Below are 20,352 nucleotides of genomic sequence, written 5' to 3' on the forward strand. Positions count from 1 at the left end.
GCTCTGAGGCATTACAGTTACTAATTAACACCTTCATTTTGCCCTTTAAAAGAAGGGAACTATTGTTTTGGTCTCTAAAAGACACTAATTTTTGAGAAAAATTTGCTTTTCCAGTGTACTTAAGTAATGCTTTGCTTCAGCTTCTACAGTAACTGTTTTGTCTTTTACAGTAAACTCAATTAATTTGTTTTTCCTAATGCAACAAAATAGCTGTTTTATTATTATTTTTTTTTCCCTGCAGTTTAAAGGTGGGTGTTTCAACCATGATACATATTACTTGTCTTTTCTTTAACTCTTGACCTGCTTGATTTTGGCTGCATCTTATGGCAACACTGTGGATATTTCTGAAGAATTTAACTTGAGAAAGTTTGTCATAAATTTACTACTTACCTAATCCAATATATAGTGGACAAAAAGTGTGCATTCACCCAGAAAGATTTCTGAATTTCATTGATGCTTTGCAAGCATGTTTTATTCAGACGCATGATTTAGGCAGGCCTTAGTTTAAGCTCCTTTCAGTGTAGAACAATTTTCTCTGGATTAGCTACTTGTAAGAACTGCAAACAAAGGTAGTTACTACAGAACAGGTGACAAATTTCTATGTAGCCTTTTTTTTTTTTTTTCTAAGTAATCGTTATTATTTTATTATTTCATTAGTCATATAATAATAAAATTATTTTATTATTATATGTTTCTGACAGACTTCTACTTATTCATCAATTTATCTATCCCTGCCAATGAACAGGGACACAATATAGCACATATCTTTCCAAAGCACTGGATAAAACATGCCTTAAGGAGCCCTTCTATTTCTCTTACTACTCTGTATTTTAATGGTCTGAACACCAGAGTATATGAGAAAACACCTGTATGAAAAATTCCACTTTTGCATTGCTGAAGATATACCTTGGAAGAAAGTTTCCTACAGGTGAAAGTGATTCAGGATTTAATATTTTGGTCTTACCCTTAAATTTTGCTTTCAGTAATGAAAGTTATCCTAAATTCTGAGATGGCCAGTGGAAATGAGGAGGTGAGTCGGGCCATTTCTTTGGCTACAGATTTTTCTTCACTCACCCTTACTTATCTGGGTAAGGTATTTCTGGGAAGAAGCAATGAACTACAGGCAATTAGTAATTACAGTTACTAAATCTGATCATTTGTAAACATGACAGAATGAAACTTGAATGCTTTCATCTTGTTAGCTTAAAATTAAGTGCTTAAGAATAGAATGGCCTGTGTTTTTTGAAAATCAGGTCTTGCAGCTGAAAATTAAAAATTAAATCCTATGTTTTTTCTTTTTGTTTTTCCTGAAGATGGATTTGTTCAGCACTGTGGAGAAAAGCCTTCCTAATATTCAGACAAAACCTCACAGGGAGGTGGCACTGTACATTTCTCCTTGCTTTGCACACTTCCAGGAACCCTCTGAACTGTAAAACCTCTCCGTTCCTGCCCGTCAAAGTGTGTTGCCTTGTTAGAAACTGTGTCTCTTCCTTTACCTTGCAGTGAGCCCTCAGCCACAGGAAATTCTGTTTGAAAGCCTGTGAGAAAAAAATAAAAAAGAGAAATAAAAAAAGGAGTGTGGCTTATGAATTTAAAAGAGAATTGCAGTTATTATCTCTTTAGGCCAAAATAACAATGTTAATGTCTGAGATCCCAAGAGCAGCAGACTGACCTGAAACTGCCAGCCTCATTCTCACGTTCAATTACACACAACCTTATTTTCCTTACTTCCAGAATAGGGACTATTCAGTATGCAGATGCATGAAGCAGCATAACACAGTATGAATAGACATAGGCTTAGACTCTGCTGTTTGTACTCATGATGATTAATATTGTACTAGAGCAGCGTGAAAAATGGATTTTTTTGTTTGTCAGCCAACAAAGTAAACAAATGGAGAGAAATTGGGGACTGAATAAATATTCAATTCCAGCCTTTTTTTTTTTCCCCTCCATTTTATTTATCTTTAAAAGAAAAAATTGTTTGAAGACAGAATTCATAAATTCTGTGTGGAAAAAAGACAAAAAGGAAAATATTTTCTTCCTTTGTAAACTCAGATTCTCAGACAGTCCATATGTTGAAATCAGCTAACTAATGATTTAAACTGCAATTATCCTGTGATTTTTGGTGCCTTTTCATTGCTCAGCAGCTGGCCTTTCCCAGAGGGTCTCCTGAGGCAGCTGTTCCCCTGTTGCTGCCTGCAAAGGTCCCCCAGCCCTCCTCAGCTAGAGGTTTTGAGCATCCTGAGGCATCTGGTGAAGCATCTGCTCCAGGCAGAGCAAATCAGCCCGCAGCCCCTGCCCCAGCAGACCTCTGCAATGGGCACTGAGTGCATCAACAACCCCTTCTGGTTTAATTCTTCCTTAAATGTAACTCACTGTTACAGTCAATGTGTGACATCAGCCACAGACCCTGCTAGTGCCTGTCTCAGCATCCTCTCTACTACACCATGTTCCTGAATTCTTCTGATCTACATAAGGTGGCAGTCTAAAGTCCTTTTTACCCAGACTCTAAGTGCTTCTAGGTGTGACAGGTGTGTATAGAGAAATATTTGCTTCAAATGAAACATTGCTTACCTTTTAAAAAAACAAAGAAATGAGCAAAGTGCTTCTTATCTCCAACCCACAGAACTTCTAGCTTTTGGATTCCTAGAGTTTAATTCAAATTATCTTGCAAGACTGCTTAAAGACAACTCATTTGACAAAATACAAATTAAGAAAAACAAAACAAAATGCGAGGAAAGATTAAAAATAGAATCAAAGATAATAAAAAATGCTGCTCTGAATATAGGTGAATGGGTCTTAGGCCCTTGCCATCTTTCCTCCTTGCTTCATTTCACAGCTCAGTGCACTACATCTTCTCATTTCACTGGTGTGAGGTGGCCATTTAAGGGTCATTTTGGACACAGTGTGTAGTTCTGGATATACCACAATTAATGAAACACCTGCTCTAAACAACTGTGCTAATATGCTAGACACATCCTGTGAGCATTCCATATAGCTCTCATGCTTCTAACTGGCAGTATGTAGCCTCTGATTGTGAATTTGTCTTTGCTGGACAATATAAGGGACAATGAGTCTCTGTTTACCTTGAGAGCAATCTGCTTACAACTCCCAACATCGCTATAGGTTGCCAGGGACTCAAGTGTGCATTTTGGGATGGAGGAAAGGACCATCAGGAAAGAAACACTGGCAATTTGGTCAGCTGTAAAACATAATCTGTACTAATTGGTACACTACCATCATTCAACAAGCGGTATTTTGCATTGAGAGACAATATAGTGTCTTCAAGAATTCTGCTAAGTGAAAGACATCGCAAGAACCAACAACAACATAGTGAGAAATGGCTGATGAAATCATTACAGAGGGGCTGTTACCTCATCTAGCTCACTGCTTTTTATTCTCTACAAGATTTGATCCCAATTTCACAAGCATATGGGATGTGCACTGTAACTTCTCCAGTGCTGTTTTGTGTAGCTCTCCTGAAGCAAATGGAAAAGAGTGGGAGTGATGGTTTTCTATGCATGAGATGTTAAAATTTGAACTTTTTTACTTCCTTTCTCATAATTCTTTGTCTTATAGTGTTCATAGGTTTGGCCTTCTCACGTTTATCAGTTCTGATAGTTTTGGGTTTCTATCCCATCTCTCTGAATTGAATCATTGAGTTGGTGTTTCTTTCACTGGAGATAAAATCTTCATTATTGCAAAATTAATTTTATTCTACAATCTTGAAAATTTAATAGCTGGCTACATGCATAAACACATAAACACCAGACACCCCTCCTGCTGCTAATTCATAAGGTTGCATTGCAAATACAGGCAAACAAATACAGACACAGCTGATGACACAGGATCACAGGGCTCTCTTAGGACTTCCTCCAGCCACCTGCTTCTTGACACAAAATATCTTCCCTTTACTTCTGAATACCCCAGCAAAGGAAACTATTGGCAAACAGCTCTGCTTTTGGTGTCTTCAAGATTCAGATGTTTTGTTCTTACTGTTTTTTACTTGTCTCCCACTTCTCTAACATGCTTTGCAGTGAAACATCACTAGCTCCTGATAATCTCGATAATTCTACAAGGCATGGAAATACAGACATGGTTGGTGATTACTGGAGATATCAGATAATGATGGATCTTCTGTTGATCTGGTTTATCTCTATACATTCACCTTCATTCATGTGAAAGGACACTCACTCCAGCTTATACTAAGAAAAAGGAAAGATGAGGCACTCCAGGTTTGCCAAAAAATCAGTGCTTCATTTACTAGAGAGCCAAAGGAAACTGAGAGTGTCTTTGTGAGAAGCTGGCCCTGAACACTTGCACTTCTTCCTATTGCTGTTCCCTTTCCCAGCTGTGAGGTCCAATGGAAGGTTTTGGAGGATCCTCTTCATTGCCCTGGCACACGTTGAGCGCCATGGTTGCATGCATTCTGCCTTTGCATATTTTTCTCTTTCACTACCAGGCAGATGGATTGATCAAATATGTTATCCCTAAAGCAGACTGCCATTTTTTTCCCCTTTGAGAAGTAACCAAACCCACTCAATTTCTAAACTGTAGAAAAATATTCTTCCAAAACTTTGCCTCTTGCTGATGAGAAAGCTAATCTGTCCATCACAAACCTCTCCAAGATCTTGGTTCTGTCTTCATAGTCTGCTTATCCTTGCAGAACAGGTTTGACAAAAAGTTACAGCCTCTATCATCAGTTGAGAGCTTGAAGCAAAATGCAACAATCTCAAATGTTCAAAAGATATTGGCCATTCTAAATAAAAAAAGTGAAAAAATTTAATATGGGATTATATACTGAATGTGCAACATGCCTTCTTTATTAGAAAAATAAAACACATACAGCTAATGGTGGCAATAATGGCAAGTTGTCTTCTATAACAACCAGGTTTAATTGTTCATTCTGACATGCTCCAGCACTCTATTAAACACAGATTACTCAGGACTGAATAAATGAATACAGAGTAAACTGGTCCACTGCTCTGAAGATATCAGTGGAAGTAATGAATTACATCATTTCATGAAAATGTATAAAGGGCTAGGGAAGGTCAAGAGCTTGTTATAGTTTCACATTGACCATTTCTACTCCAGTTTTCTTGAGTACACTATATCCTGGAAATGCTTTATTTCTTACATGAGAGGTCATTCTAGTTTATAGTCTAGATTTTCTTTCCTAAACAAGAATTTCATATAATTCAGCTGGCAGGTTGTTTTCTTTTAAATGTTTTAATATTCTAGAGCCTGTATTTTTTGCTAAGACATTTATCAAGTGATTTTTTTTGTTACTCCTTAGTATAATGATTGATTTTTCTAAGAACACACAGCAGGAGACCTACATCCACAAGCAGAGGGAGGGAGCATGTATTGTCTAACATTTGCATTGTTTTTCTACGTCTTTCTTTTCATTGTTCTTGCAGCACCTTGAGATCTCTAATAGAAGATTCCATTTTGTTAGCATGCTGACAAGTGCTGGCAAAACTATCTTGAATGACACTATTGCTTTTAGAATGTACATGGAAAAATTGCATTAAAAAATTATCAAGGATTTCTGGGTTGTGCTTTAACAGATTTGCTTAGTTTATAAGAGAATGCCTAGCAAAACAAAGCCACCACCAAAAAAGGATACCGTGCATGTTACTGCCTTATGTCCTAATAAACCCTGCACAGCAATTAAATGGGTAATGTTCTGTGAAAGCACACAGTATACAAATGATTCACATGAATGGTGTGTGTTTTACTAAACTCATCAACCTTCTTGTTCAGTCCAAGGGACAAACTTGCTTTTCCTGTAGTAGTCCAAATCTGTGATGGAATAGATACAGTGTCCTTTTCTCTTTGCTCATGTTTTGACATTTCTGGAAGCCTATGCATTTGAAGGTTATTAAATTCCTGGAAAGTGTAAAAGTAAAATTGCTGCTAATGGCACTAATGTTCCCCAATGAAATATTGGCTCTTTAATGCATTTAGGAAAATATTAAGAACTCTAGAATATGCCATGTAAATTTTTTGTGAGGTTGGAAGCTGGTCTTTCAGATAACCATTTACAGATGTGTGTCAAATAAAAACAAGAGCTCAAGCAGTTGCTTTGCCTGGGAATATCACTGTAAATTATGACTGAAAAGGCTCTTTCAAACTATGTATAGGAATTGATCCAAGGCCTCTTGAAATCATCAAAGCCCATTACTGGCAATGGAGACTCAATACCAAACCCCTACTTATCTGGGAAAATTTCTGTCCTTTTCTGTTTTATTTTTACCATTTATATTTCAACAGCGTACCAAGGCCCTGCAGTGAAAGTCTACACTCCCTAACTTAGCTTCCCAATGTACATCCACAGTCAGTGGCAGGAAACTGGGCACAGATTGACTCTTTGAAGATTTGATTCATCAGATATTCTCTCAGTTCCTGTGGGAGAACACCCAGTAAGATTAGCCAGCACGAGGATGGATGTTCTGCCCTACTGCAAGACATCATCTCTTTCCCTAATGAAACACAAGGCTATGCAATTTTGTAGCACAGATACCTCTTAAAAATATAGCCAGATGCATTTCAGGGTCCATGGCTCTCCAGAATGGGGAAGGCAGCATTAAAGCCCAACAAACAGAGCAGAGTTACCAATGTCAAAACATTATTGGATAAAAGGGATGATTACACAGCCACAGCAGTTAATTCTTGGGTCTCTCAGGCCTCTATCACTTCCTACCATTCGGGTTTAAGAGAAGGGCTGAAGGAAGATTTGTACAACACCTGCCTAATACAGGACATCTTTGAAACTTCTGAAGCATTTGGCTGCTGATGGACCATATAACACACAGCTTTGTGTCCTGATGACAGTTCCAAGGCTATGACAGGGAAGATGAGTCAGATGCGAAGCTAAAATTCATTTATGGTAGGTTTCATGCCACTGGACTTAATAAACTGACTTGTTTACTTTCCTTGCTAAAGCTTTTACAGTGCCTCCAGGGATGTCAGTGAGTATAGAAAGCCTTTCTTCAGGAAGTTATGTCAGTGTTCTGGATGCAAATTTATGATAATTGTGATTGTTCATATAAGTTGCCTCTTCTGCATCTGCCACTACCCACCAGAAGCACCCTAGTGACTACTGGCAACTGCTGGATCTGCAGGTTATGCAAGCTCCAAACTCTTTCTATAATCCTCTCTCTTCCATAAAACTGTTTCTTTCACCCCTAATTGGTGAAACAAGCGGCAACTCAAAACTGAATTACTTGTATGAACAAGTATAAAGTTGTACAGTGGAAAAACAAATCTCTAAGTGATCAAAAGCATTCCCGCAGTGTGGCATCCTTAATCTAAAGGATCCAAGTTATGTCATCCTCCCCTCATAAAGTATAGAATGTAGTTTTTTAATAATTATAATCTCCCATTGTGTAATTTTCAAGTGATTAATTACTTTGTCCATACACAGCGGGCCCACAAGCTCCAGTCATTAGCAGCACCATGTGTTCAGTTCATGCCACAAATTTCTAAATAGTATTTTGGTCTGCATGTAATGTCAGTGTTGTCTGTGGTGTCTTGTACAGATATTTGGCAGACCTTGATGGAAGACAGGCATTCTGCTCATTAATTTTCTAGCTGTTTTTCAGTCATACTGTCAAGTCCCCATTATTTCAATTGTATGACTACAATAATTAGTGTCTTTAGACCTCCTTAGCCTTGTTTCAGGCTACATGCTGACGTCTGCTGGGTTTAAAGTTTATTCCAAATGATTGTATGTTTGTTACTTGTCTCCCAGGTGCTGTATTTTTAATCCTTATGGGGCTTTTTTACCCACTTCAAACAAGCTTGCAAAAAAGTAACATGCTAAAAGGAGCAGAGCTTCCAAATGAGGAAGCTAATTAGGAATTATCTGACATTATTATATTCAGATTCAGTAGCTGAATGGCCTAGTAGCTGTGAAGAAAATCACAGGATATCTGGATGTGTAGAATTTTCTAAAGGTGTCTAAATTAGTCAATTTGCTAAAGGTGTCTCACTGACAGAATACATCTCCTCATTTTTCACAATATCATATCAGCACTCTCAAACTGGGTATGTGTGTACCACAAAACTTATTTTCCACCCCTGAAAAATACACACCAAGACACCAAGAGCAAACCACAATTACATCAGGTTGAACAGACACCAATCTTATCTCTGTATGTAAATTATTAAGTTTAAGGTTGTCATAACCTGAACTCTGACTAAAACTTTGGCGCTGCATCCTTGCACAAAACTGAGAACACGAGGCAGGCTGAATTCCCATCCATTGCAGATTCCATATTTTGGGTATTTCCACGGTAGGATCTCCTCCACGGGAAGAGCAAGATCAGGCAATAGTGTGAGGCATCTTGCCCAGAGCTGCTCCAAACACCTCCTGCCCAAGCAGCACCTGCCCCCACTCCAGGCTCAGCTTTCTCACGTGCTGGGGCCATACCCAGAGCCCAGAGCCCAGAGCCCAGAGCCCAGAGCCCAGAGCCCAGTGTCCAGTGTCCAGAGCCCAGAGCCCAGAGCCCAGAGCCCAGAGCCCAGAGCCCAGTGTCTGGTGTGCAGAGTTCAGAGCCCAATGCCCAGAGCCCAGAGCCCAGTGTCTGGTGTCCACAGCCCAGTGTCCAGAGCCCAGAGCCCAGTGTCTGGTGTCCAGAGCCCAGTGTCCAGTGTCTGGTGTGCAGAGTTCAGAGCCCAATGCCCAGAGCCCAGAGCCCAGTGTCTGGTGTCCACAGCCCAGTGTCCAGAGCCCAGAGCCCAGTGTCTGGTGTGCAGAGTTCAGAGCCCAGTGCCCAGAGCCCAGTGTCCAGTGTCTGGTGTGCAGAGTTCAGAGCCTAGTGCCCAGTGCCCAGAGCCCAGTGGTCAGTGTTCTGTGCCCGGTGACCAGTCCGCAGTGCCCAGTCTCTGGTGTCCAGAGCCCACTGTCCAGTGTCTGGTGCTCAGTGCCCAGTGAATTGTCCCTCCTCCATGGAGCTGCCAGTGGTGTAAGCGACCCCTCAGGCCCCCACCCCAGACCTGAGTCCTAATAAAGGCATAAAACAGGAGTCTGTCTCCTGGCCAATTTATTTCACAGTGACACTGAGAGTTGGGAAGACAGGCACCTCATCCCTGGCCTGACATTAGGAGTAAGCCCATGCCTTTCTTTCCTTATCAACATTTCTCAAAAATGTTCATAAGGAGCTCCTGGGCAGGGGTTGCACAGGCTCCCCCAGACAGCTTGTTCCACCTTACATTTGTTATTTTTACTTTAGAATGATTTTTAGGCCTCACCAGTTCTGAAGTAAACTTCGCTGATCCACTGCTGAGCAGAAGATGATACTAATGACCTAAAGTGTGCTTGTTTTAAAAGATGTTATTACATCAACAACAACAACAACACTAATATTTACAAAAATCAAGGACCTGAAATTAAAATTCATAAATTTGATTAAAAACATAGTCAGGAGTTAACTAAGCTCCTTTTGTTGAAGAGGTGGAGTACAAAACAGCACTGGGATGCATAATCTCATAAAAGCTCCTATCCAGCTCCAGACTAGCACTTGAAATGTTTCCAGAAGCTGCCTGAGTGCATGCTGTGGTTGTTTTCCATTGTTGGTGGATTGTCAGATAAACCAGAAAAACATTGATATGAAGTGGATTAGTACTGTAAATATGGCCAATGCACTGTTCAGTTTAATTTTCCTTTATGATCAAAAGGCAAAAAACAGCCATAAAAAAACCCACAAAAAACAACCGAAAAAACAAACCAAAACTAGAACCACCAGCCTTACAGACTGTAGAATCCTTGACATGTCACTTGACTGTCCATTGCAAGACAGAAAATACCTAAAAGTTTTGACAGCTGATTTAAATGTCTTGTTAAAAAATACTGAGGGAGAGTCCTTTCCTCAGGTCTTCACTTTCAGTTTCTGACTGGCTCCCTTTGAGTGCCAAACAAAATAATTTCTGTATAAACAAATGTCAAAAAACATATTTGATTTAGGTTTTCAACTGAACATAAGAATTTACTCATGTAAATGTATAGTGGTAAAAAAGCAAAGAGGACGACTTTCATGTAATATCAAAACAGATTCATGAGTATCTTCAGTGTGTCATTCTAAATACAGCACATGAGGAGGCAGAATAGCAAAAAAGATGAGTATCTTATTAGATTCTGGCTGGGAAATTAACTCCTCAAACCTCTTTATGAACCTACACTCTATAAACAATAAATTTGGTGATTAAAATTATCTCTGATTTTGTTTATCCTCAAATACAAGAACTCCACTTATTTACATATAGATTCATTTTGCAACCTAATTATGCTTATCTAAATTCTACCAAATAAGTGCACCAGTTGATTGTATGTGTTTTAACCCTAGTTAACAAGGCTTTGTCTAATTGCATACTTGGATTATTTGCATAAAGCATTGAAATCTGAATGGCATTCTCCCCCAGGTAATCATTTTGTACACAAAACTTGTCAGAGCACTGGTATTATTTTGCTCTTGAGAAAACAATTTTGAAAAAGCTTCATTATCTGCAGCAAAAATAAAATGTATTTGAAATATATAAAAAGATTTGTAAGATCAGCTGTAATTGGTCAGAAATTGAAAATAATGTGCAATATCAATCCAGCTTTTTTTTCACTATAGTTCAATAGTGCTTCATGAAACTAGCAGGACTATTCCAGGGATAAAGTTCTATGCTGGACATGAGAGATTTTCCTGCTGTAATACCTAGTGATGCAGTGTGGAAGCAGACATTATAAGCACAATTTATGTAAGAAAGTATTCAAGAAAGCCTTCTTAGTTAGTCCCTTTGCACAAAAGTAATGATGGTATTCATGTGTTACTGATAAGCACACTGACATGGCAGGCAAAGATTTACCAGCAAAAAGGACAATGAAATAAATACTGTTTTAGTTCTCATTAGAGCACAGGAGTCCTGCTTAGCCCAGGGGATATCACCCTGTCCTACCGCCTGATTTTATTTCTGCTGCAATTAAAAGCAAAGCTGTCATTAATGTTGATATTATGGGGCAATGGATTAGTGAGCATAAAAGCCTGTGCTCTACAACAGTACTTAAAAAGTGTGGGTTCAAATGGAAACTGTTTCTTCATATTCCTCCTTGTTATACAGCAGTGTACCCAGGTGAAAACAGACTGAATTCTGTGAAAGCAAGGCAAGAAGTAAAATTACTTGGCAACAACAAATACAGGAAAAAACAGAGGTTTCAGTCCCAAAAATTGTTAATGTGATTTAAGTAAAATAGATTCCAAAGGTGTGTCGAGCCTGTTAAAAACTATGCTTCGCAAAATCAAGCTCAACCAACAGTGAACTAGAGAAAACAGTTTTAAGGTTTATATGGTAGTGGTTTTGCTTTATGTAGCACTGGAGGGAAAAAACATCTGGAATTCTGTGTCATGTATTATGATGGCTTTACAGCGTGGAAGCACATACAACAATTAGGAAAAACTACAAAGCAGTGCAACAAAAATGGTGCACAAAAAAGAAAATTAGATATGTGAGCTAACACGCAGGGAACTAAACTAATATATGGCTGGGAGAAGAGGAGCCTCAGGGGAAACATGATCAAAGTCTATAAATACCTTCTACAGTCTATAAACACTTTCAAGGTAACCATAAAAATAAAGGATAGAATTATAAAGCCTTAGAAGGTGGCAAGACAAAGATCAATGAAGTAAAGCTAGAGAGGGAAGAAGTTAAATGTAAAGGTAAAATGTTGGGAAAGAGATGAACCCTGAATAAGCCTGGCAATTAGAAGCTGTCCCTACTCATATTCCAGAGCAGGATTATAGTCACTGCCATTAAAATTTTATAATAAATGAACCTCTGTATTTTGGGATGACTGAAAATAGAGTGGGTTTTTTGGAACCACTGTCTAGACAAAGAATTAAAATCACAGATTTATTTTAAAGTGTAATGATATGTTGCTTTTGAATAGATAAATTCACTACAGAGTACAAGTATTGTAACATATGCACAACTGAAAGTTATCTTTAAGTATATATAGTATTTGCCTTCCTGCCCAAATGTACTTGAGGGGTAGCATCATACTCCTTCTCACCTCCTTTTGTACTTTTGAACTCTGCTAGATAAGCTGTATCTGTATTCTGTAAAGATATAGGTTAGAAAGAATTTGAGAGAAGTCCTGATCCTATTAAAGTCAGTAGCAAAACTTGCACCCAACTGTTGGTGTTTCTCTGAACTAATTTCATTATAATATTTGCCCCTTTATGGGGTGGTAGAGACCTGGAGGAAAGTTTCTGCACTGCCTTACGATGGAAAAGGATGAGATGTCTGGCTCTATCCTCAGCAAGAGTAAGTGAAATACATACAAGAAACTTCTTCCCTATCTTTCCACAAAATGAGGATACATGAACCAAATCTATGATAGTAAAATACATATATTTCATATATGTCCTATACATATATATGTAAATACATACCCATATATTTAATCAATGTCTTCCCACTTATTATTTGCTGAGGTAGCTTACTGGTATCTTTCAGAAGCTGGCACTTTTTTGTTTTTTCATGAGCTGAGACTCAGCAATACATGCAAAACTAGCATAGTACTAGGTTGTGCTGGATTGCACAGTTTGACATGACATATGTTGGTTTCCGATTTGTGCTTAGAGCCTACGTCAATTCACAGGTGAAAGCTGCTCATTATCTCAGTAAGAAGCAAACAATGGTAAAGTATGAAAATAATAACTGGGGAGATACTGAGCACATGCATTTCCCAGTGACTTCAATCAGAGACACCAGTGCACTTGCACTGTTAAAATATTAAAATTAAATATGGCATGTCTCAAATTGGTGAGACAAATTAATGCATTATTTTCACTGAGTTGATCTGAATCTACTTCCTAAGTTCACCAAACCAGTATCTGGCAGAAATATAAACTCTCTAACTCCCAAGCACCACAGGCTCACCTGCTTTCTCCTGATAAGAGAATGACTACTGCAAAACTGCTGTTACTTGAAAGTGAGTTGAAAGGAGATTTGAAAAAGAGAATTAGCAGTCTCCAATGCTATGAATAGTACAAGTTAGAGTAAGATTAAACATGAAGGAAAAATAGGGAAGGAGGAAATATAGAGGTGAGATGTGGTAAAATATATCATTCACTGAGCAACAAAGTTGTTTTTTTTAATTCTGTGCTTTGATAAAAAGAATGGTTCTGCTTAGACTAAACCTTTTTGTTCTTTTCTCAAATTACACATCAGAAAGCAAATATCTATTTGTTCATCAATCTTGCAACCTTCAATATTTTCAAAACATTCAATTTTGAAACTACAGGTTAATTATAGCACTTTGTGATTCTAACTGGAAAACTTTGGCTTAGGTAGTCAAACATTGGAAAATGCTTGGTACCTGCAGGTCCTTCCCAGTCAAAATCAAAGTACAGTATTGATCATGACTGATCGAAGTCAGTGGCCATCTACTCTCAAATTTTGCACCTAGTAACCATCAGTGAATTACAGGAGAGAACAAGTTGTCAGAATGCATTCAAAGTCATTCTAAAGTTTTCTGTTTTGCTGGTTAAGTACTAACATAGTAATCAGTAAATTATAGCAGTCTGTATTTAGCAGTGAATTAGGAAAAATCCATCTCTTCTGAGGGGTTCTGCCCATGCCTCAGACTTGGGACTGGTGGAAGTCACCTATTCCAGATTAATTAATTAATTTTTTAGGCTTCTTTGGGATCAGATCAAAAGGATGCAATTCAGAAGCCAAAGACTGTAACCACAAATACCAATATAATCAGAAGATAATTGCTGAACCCAATCCTGCTTCTGTTTTGGATGTGTTGTTAACTGTAGGGAACTTTAAATTGTTAGGACTACAAGTCTTAAGCTGTGAATTTTTAAAGCATTCCATTCTTAAAAGTACAATGAAAAGGAAAGGTTGTACTGGTCAAAGTAACAGCCTGATGTTTGGTGCACTCTCCCAGCACGTACCAGTATTGACATTTTTTGAAGACTCAGCAACAAATAAAATAAAACAGATCCATGCTAAAGAACGACAGGAACATCAGACTTCCATGTGCAGGGGCTGGTGACTTAGTGAAACTTGGAAACATATATTAAATAGCACTTAATTAGCAAAGTGTAACCACTAAAAGGGATTTGTTTATGGGACAAACTTGGCCCATGTTTAGATATAGGTGTGTATTAAGGCCATAAGTTCACACAGTTTATTTCATGAGGGTATTTTGTATCTAGATGTTTTCCTCTTGGGTTTTTTTGTCAAAAAAATACTGGCATCACTGGACAACAGCTGGAAAAGGATGGCAGTAACAATGTAATGGTAACTTCTTTAAACTGAGAGATCAAATAAAGCAGTATTGTTGTATCAAACCACATACATTTGAAAGATTCGGTTGCAAAATTATTAAGTCCATCTTGTATGAAAGGTTCATGAACCAGGGTAAGATGTAACTTTGCAATGAAGTCAGAAACTGGAACCAGTTGTCATGGTTTCCAGTGTTATAGAAACATTTCCATAGAGCTGCAGAGATAAAACTATTGAATATAGAAATTTAAATTACTTTCTTAAACAGTGACACTTATAAGACATATGCATTAGGTATAACCCTGGGGAAATTTCCAGATAAAAATTATTTCTGCCATAGGATTCAATGATTCATGTTTTAATGTGAATGTTTATGTGTTGCTTACATTAGTAAATTTAAAAAATCCCAATCGATATTATAAGTCAAAATTGTAAGAAAATTTTGGCTTTGTAAACATGATCATATATCAGTCATCTTAAATAACAAACTAATAATGTTGTGTGCACCTTTTTGAGCAATGGAATCCTTTTTTTTTTTTTTTCCTGCCTCTTTTCATATTTCTTTTTTAGAAGGTTGAGGATAAGCAAGCTGAGTCACATTAGCTTTGCTGAGCCAGGCTCTCTGTTGGATCTGGGATTAGTATTTTAAGGAAATCTTATTGCTTCTATCAGTTTTGAGGTTTCTTCCACTTTTATCTACCTACCAAGCAAGGTAACTAATACCACCTCAAAACTATACAAAACACCCTATCAGAGAGACATGGGAAACTCACATCTTCAGAAATAAAAGTTACGGTCACCTGTCCAAGTCCACAGTTCTTAGGGAAGTAAATATTTATATCTATTAGTCCTAAACAGCCCTTCTGCAATAAAATAAAGTAAAACCATGGTGCAATCTTTAGAAGCATTTCAATAACCTTGTCTCTCAAGGTGGTTGGATCACTCCAGATTCCTCTCTAGATCCTTTCCATTCCACTTTTCTCTGTTTTATAGCTATGATTAGAACATTATTAGAAGTTTTAAGAATGACTATGAAGTTTCCTTATATTTACAAGTAAGTAGATACTTGCAAAGATGCAGAATTTATACAATCCCAGTACAGACCAATACTTATAAAAATAAGTCCATTTGCATCTTCTGTGTTCCTCCATGAGGCTGATAAATTAAAATGTGCTGACAGCGATGCAAGGGTTCCATACATAGAGAAGAATATGGTCTGACTTGTAATTGTTCTTTGCACTTCTGTAATCAGTACCAGGAATAAAACACAGCACTGAGAGGGAAACAAATTGTCTTGAACATGTTATGACTCTTTTGCCCTTACTGTTGGGAAACAGAAGTCTAGAAGTACTGATCTAATATCTCTTATTAACCCCAGGAGGATATTTTGGTTCAAAACAAATTTGAACTTGTGACATGAAAGAGAAATGATGCAGAAAATAAGAGAATGCCTTTAAATGAAAATACCAAACTTGTGGTAAAACTCCCACAAAATAAAACCCAGATAAAACCTCCAAAATGTACCTAAATCAGGGACAAATTTTAAAGTTGATGTGCAGAAACAAGATTTTTTACAAATCATTTGGGAAGTTATTCTCTGTCCTTCCTAGACCCCTAATTTTGCAGAAAATTCAGGAACAGTCAGCTATGAAAATCAATTATCTGGAAATCTTGGCATCCCAGGGGCTATGGAGACTTATCTGTCTGCAGAGCTATACAGCTTGTATTGAGTTGTTCTAGGTTTCCTGAGTTGAAATCTTGCACCTCTCAAGCCACAACAGATATGCTAAGAAACCTTCAGGAACAAACAGTGGCTAAGGCCACCTATAGGTCACAGGAATTTAAAGATACAGGGAGCCTCACAACTCACAGAGGGAAATATCTGGGGATGTGGGCAAGCATCCCTGAGACATCTTATTTTTTTGACTCAGATCTGATTTTTCCAGCAAAATTATTGTTCTGTCAGCCATCTCCTAAGATTCATTTGCATGATGCAAATCCTGGCAACAAAGCAGATCGTAGATCCTTGAGGTGGCTCTGAAAAAGCTGAAATACCTTGAATTATACAATATCATGCAGAGACATTGTTTTGGGTTGCTGGAGCAATTGAGACACACCAAGTTGGCACTGTGTGTAAGCTAAAGCTGTCTCTGAAGAGCTTAATCTTAGTACTCTGGTGAGTGAAGGAGTTTTGTTTTGCTTTTCAAGCCTGGGTTATCTTGAAGCTGGACTTTCTCTCCACCATAAAGATGAATATTTTAAGAATTTATTCCTCAACCTGGTTGAATTCAAAAGTGGAGCTAAATCTATTTGATCAAATCTACTGTAGTGTTTCTCATGGTTCAATAGGTAGCATCTAATGAAGTCACAGAGGACCTAGTCTGATTCCAGAAGAGATGAAATTGCAAACTCTAAGATTTTTTTAGATCCTTCTATATGACTTTTCTTTATTGTCAAACTTTTATGATCCCTGCTGTGTTTGTAAGCTGAGATATGTTGTGGTTTTTTCCACTTAACTGTGAAATCCCAGAGCCTTTTTGCTTATATTACTGTAACAGTAGCTTGATGCTAAATGTGTTTGCTTCTAGTAAAGAAAAGTGGGACATGCACTTACAGTTCTAATACTTATTTGGATTGGCACCTCCTTCTCCCAGGAAAAATAAACAAGATCTCCCTTAGCATGGAACAAACACGGTGTCAGCATCTGCATTTGAGTTTACTGAGAAATACTTCTGAGTGTTAGATTTAACATTATCTCTGGTTACTGCAGAGGAGTGTGTCTAAGGATATTTTCCATAATTTCTCAAGTGTGTGTCTCAGCAATATCTCAGTCTGAACACATTTTTCACAAAGTTTTCACAAAGATTTATATTGGGCCTACTCTTTTATGAAAAGTGTCTTTTTGGTTTTTACCTCTGATGTGCTGATTTGCCAGATGCAAGGGACAGCTGGTGCAGTTTTCAGTTAAATCGGTAACTAACCAAAGTTCAATTTGGTGTAGACTGAATGAAAGATGATTCTCAAATTCATTAGCTAGGTTTACCTAAAACCCAATCTTTTAATTTCTGAAACTTGTAGCACTCTTCTATTTCAAAACAAATGAAAACTGACAATTAAAAAACCCCAAACAGTTAAAAAGCCCTAAAATAGTGAGTTGTAAATTTTCCAGCATATAATTATATTTAAATTTAAAAAATCAAAGTTTTCTGAACATAAGACTATTTTTTTTGTGCCAGAAACCTTGGAAATTTATTTTTTTTTTTTAAATATATATATTTTTTGCAACGAAAGAAAATGCTTGGCTTTTTCTTCATCCTGATTCAGCCTAAAATTTTTTTTTATTAGTATTCCAAGCTTCTCAGGACTAGCACTAAGTAAGCCACTATTAGACCACTTTTAGTCCTCTTACCACTTTTATTGATGAGACTGTTGTCAGAACCTGTCTCCAGGTCCTGTCGGTACTGAATTAATTTGGTTTACATTTACTATGTACACCAATTAAGCTAGGAGGTATCAAAGCATAAAACTGGACCTTCAAATTGTATCTGCACTGGCTGAGTGTTTAAAATTGATATAAATGAGAATCATTCCAGGACTAAAAATTCAAGCATGATTCACATGTTTGTCAGAACTTAGGGTAGATAACCTATGTATTAATATGGGAGGGAAATACATTTATGTGATGTCAGCAGCTTTGGAAGCTGAGGCTCTAGGAGTAAAACATGGTTGCCTTAGAAGGAATATGTTATTGCATTTCTATGGCTCTGAGTTGCTTCTCTAATTTCTGCTATGAATGTTGCTTATTCAGAAAGTTTCTTGAACTTTTTATAATTAGATTAAAAGGAGGAAAAAGGATCCTTATTTTGATGCACTTCCTATTACCAACACTGCAATTAATGAGATTTTCTGCCTTTTAAGTTTTCTCGTTTGTTGTTGGGGTGGAGGAACATAGTACAGCAAATCCTTCTCCCAGTTCTGGCAATAAAGCCAGGGTTTTTTTTCTTTCTTTTTGGTTTGTCATCCAAAGAGCATGTTTCTCCTCCCAAGATTATATATGCTTCCATCATTCCTTCCATAAGGAGTGCACATACAGGGTAAGTTAATGGGATGGCATCAATATGGAAGAAATGCAGTAAGATTTAATGGAACTGTATTGCAGCTAACCATACACTTATCTTGCTAGCCAGTTTTGTTTCTCTAAAACAGTTTTGTACACTGATGGTAATAGAAATTTTATACAATAACAAGCTTTACATTTTGCTATTAGGGTCCACGTGTTAAAATTTGAGAAGGTACCAAGGCTTTAGCAAAATTATCTTTCACAAACAGAAGTCATTAATGTCTCGGCAAAAGGATTTTCGCTGTCTGTGTGTACATGCACATATATTTATGGATATACATTTACCATGAATAAAATATAAAGTGAAACCTGAACTGTAAAAAAATGAATTGCATCATTTAGAATTTTGAAGGACTAAGGGAATAAGAAAACCCCACAAATGCAAAGACACCAAATATGTTTTCAGCATAATTTCAGTTGCAGCATATAAATAACAATAATTACTAAAATTCAGCAAAATAAGCCAGCTGCTTATTTGCATCAAATAGAATGCAGAAATATATGCATTTGACTCCTCCCCTGAAAACACCCTTTTTAGTCCATCAGCGTTTTTAAGAGCTTTTAGTAGGTAGTTGTACATAATTCTAATAATATTTCACCTTTCCTTTCTTCTGTGTTCAGACCCATCTCATTACTTTCTCGTTATATGTTGCTGAACATTTGTTTGTAAGGTGGTGCCATGTATTTTCTGCCAATTTTGGGAGGTAAATTATTAGAAATTGAAAAAGGTAAAAGCTATTATCTATGAAAATTTTTCTAACTGACCCTTACAGGAGATGAAATGTCTGAATTCTTCAAGTTGAAATAAAATTATTTGAAACTGTGAAAAGCAGGCCTGGATTTATAGAATCTTTCCTACACAAAGATTGGACCAACTAGATCAGAGTCTGGTTAGGGCTATCTGAAAGCTAAGTTTCCCTTGTGTGTTATGCTAAAGGTTGAATTCTGTGTGAATTTGGAATCATAGAAACACAGACCTGGAGAGACACCTTGAGAGACTATCTTGTTTGTGCTCCCACATTTAGTCAGGATCAAGCACTTCCACCAGTGGAGACAAATGGAAGGAGACATTTTTCTTAGATATCCTATGGTGCATTACCTTATTCACACTTTTTACTTTTAGTATTGGTAAAAGATGCTCATGAACTAACATTTAATTTGATTTCCTGACTGATTCCCCAATGTTCACAAACAGCTGAATGCCATTATGATAGCTTCATATATAATGAAACACTTTTGATCATTTCTTCTTCCTTAGATTAAGCAAATTCACTTTCATCAAACTCAGTGGGACATATTTCTTGACCCCTTGTAATGTGCTTTTATCTTTCTATAACTGAAATCCCATACTGAGCCTCTCTACTTAATAGTTCCTGTTGAAACCGTACTGGAACATTGTTTTCTCAAAGAGTATCTAGGCTTATTTCCAGTTTATGAAATTCTTTAAGAAATATCAACTTTTACAATGGCTCCTCTATGACATGAATCTATTTTATATCACATTAGAGACTGTATAACATTTCATCCTTACTTTTCAACAAGTTCTAAGACACTGGTCCTAAGCAAGCTGAGGAAGAAGGGGTGTAGGGGAAGTTAGGCTATGCCCCTATTCCCTCAGTTGCGCTCTCCATATGCTTTCATAGTTTGACCTCCATCATAGTGTTTTAGGAAAATAAAAACAAAAACAGCACTCCTAATATTATTCAGAAGGTGTGGACATGATTTTCTGAACCTGAGAGAGTTTAAGGCTCCCAGTGGCTGATCTGTTTCCCGAGGGAATGTCTTTTGGGAAGCTTTTCTCTCACAAGGACAGTTGTGTAAATAAGATATTGGTTGTCACAACAATGACACAGATGTTCTGAGAGTGTTTTTCTCTTGTCCCACCAATGGGATGGGAGAGGCGTTGTTCCTTGTACCAGTCAGGTTAACCTTATTGGAACACC

The sequence above is a fragment of the Poecile atricapillus genome, chromosome 5 (assembly GCF_030490865.1).
Source record: "Poecile atricapillus isolate bPoeAtr1 chromosome 5, bPoeAtr1.hap1, whole genome shotgun sequence".
Taxonomy (NCBI): domain Eukaryota; kingdom Metazoa; phylum Chordata; class Aves; order Passeriformes; family Paridae; genus Poecile; species Poecile atricapillus.